Genomic DNA, 2,500 nt, shown 5'->3' with positions numbered 1-2,500 from the left:
GCCTTTGATAAATATCAAACCAGGCTGAAAAAAATTTTTTCATCGGGTGGGCATAACATGCTTACCAACCCAGGTTACTTTTCATTCATGAAAAGTAATTATTGCCTGTCGAGCATAACATATGTCCCGATCAGGCTTATTTTGCCTTTGATAAATATCAAACCAGGCTGAAAAAAATTTTTTCATCGGGTGGGCATAACATGCTTACCAACCCAGGTTACTTTTCATTCATGAAAAGTAATTATTGCCTGTCGAGCATAACATATGTCCCGATCAGGCTTATTTTGCCTTTGATAAATATCAAACCAGGCTGAAAAAATTTTTTTCATCGGGTGGGCATAACATGTTTACCAACCCAGGTTACTTTTCATTCATGAAAAGTAATTATTGCCTGTCGAGCATAACATATGTCCCGATCAGGCTTATTTTGCCTTTGATAAATATCAAACCAGGCTGAAAAAATTTTTTTCATCGGGTGGGCATAACATGTTTACCAACCCAGGTTACTTTTCATTCATGAAAAGTAATTATTGCCTGTCGAGCATAACATATGTCCCGATCAGGCTTATATTGCCATTGGTAAATATCAAACCAGGCTGAAAAAAATTTTTTCATCGGGTGGGCATAACATGTTTACCAACCCAGGTTACTTTTCATTCATGAAAAGTAATTATTGCCTGTCGAGCATAACATATGTCCCGATAAGGCTTATATTGCCATTGGTAAATATCAAACCAGGCTGAAAAAAATTCTTTCATCGGGTGGGCATAACATGTTTACCAACCCAGGTTACTTTTCATTCATGAAAAGTAATTATTGCCTGTCGAGCATAACATATGTCCCGATCAGGCTTATTTTGCCTTTGATAAATATCAAACCAGGCTGAAAAAATTTTTTCATCGGGTGGGCATAACATGCTTACCAACCCAGGTTACTTTTCACTTATGAAAAGTAATTATTGCCTGTCGAGCATAACATATGTCCCGATAAGGCTTATATTGCCATTGGTAAATATCAAACCAGGCTGAAAAAATTTTTTTCATCGGGTGGGCATAACATGCTTACCAACCCAGGTTACTTTTCATTCATGAAAAGTAATTATTGCCTGTCGAGCATAACATATGTCCCGATCAGGCTTATTTTGCCTTTGATAAATATCAAACCAGGCTGAAAAAAATTTTTTCATCGGGTGGGCATAACATGCTTACCAACCCAGGTTACTTTTCATTCATGAAAAGTAATTATTGCCTGTCGAGCATAACATATGTCCCGATCAGGCTTATTTTGCCTTTGATAAATATCAAACCAGGCTGAAAAAATTTTTTTCATCGGGTGGGCATAACATGTTTACCAACCCAGGTTACTTTTCATTCATGAAAAGTAATTATTGCCTGTCGAGCATAACATATGTCCCGATCAGGCTTATTTTGCCTTTGATAAATATCAAACCAGGCTGAAAAAATTTTTTTCATCGGGTGGGCATAACATGTTTACCAACCCAGGTTACTTTTCATTCATGAAAAGTAATTATTGCCTGTCGAGCATAACATATGTCCCGATCAGGCTTATATTGCCATTGGTAAATATCAAACCAGGCTGAAAAAAATTTTTTCATCGGGTGGGCATAACATGTTTACCAACCCAGGTTACTTTTCATTCATGAAAAGTAATTATTGCCTGTCGAGCATAACATATGTCCCGATAAGGCTTATATTGCCATTGGTAAATATCAAACCAGGCTGAAAAAAATTCTTTCATCGGGTGGGCATAACATGTTTACCAACCCAGGTTACTTTTCATTCATGAAAAGTAATTATTGCCTGTCGAGCATAACATATGTCCCGATCAGGCTTATTTTGCCTTTGATAAATATCAAACCAGGCTGAAAAAATTTTTTCATCGGGTGGGCATAACATGCTTACCAACCCAGGTTACTTTTCATTCATGAAAAGTAATTATTGCCTGTCGAGCATAACATATGTCCCGATAAGGCTTATATTGCCATTGGTAAATATCAAACCAGGCTGAAAAAAATTTTTTCATCGGGTGGGCATAACATGTTTACCAACCCAGGTTACTTTTCATTCATGAAAAATAATTATTGCCTGTCGAGCATAACATATGTCCCGATCAGGCTTATTTTGCCTTTGATAAATATCAAACCAGGCTGAAAAAAATTTTTTCATCGGGTGGGCATAACATGCTTACCAACCCAGGTTACTTTTCATTCATGAAAAGTAATTATTGCCTGTCGAGCATAACATATGTCCCGATCAGGCTTATTTTGCCTTTGATAAATATCAAACCAGGCTGAAAAAATTTTTTTCATCGGGTGGGCATAACATGTTTACCAACTCAGGTTACTTTTCATTCATGAAAAGTAATTATTGCCTGTCGAGCATAACATATGTCCCGATCAGGCTTATATTGCCATTGGTAAATATCAAACCAGGCTGAAAAAAATTTTTTCATCGGGTGGGCATAACATGTTTACCAACCC

The sequence above is a fragment of the Condylostylus longicornis genome, unplaced genomic scaffold (assembly GCF_029603195.1).
Source record: "Condylostylus longicornis isolate FDR11 unplaced genomic scaffold, ASM2960319v2 ptg000703l, whole genome shotgun sequence".
Taxonomy (NCBI): domain Eukaryota; kingdom Metazoa; phylum Arthropoda; class Insecta; order Diptera; family Dolichopodidae; genus Condylostylus; species Condylostylus longicornis.
The sequence above is the reverse complement of the archived record's forward strand: the minus strand, read 5'-3'. Positions refer to the sequence as shown.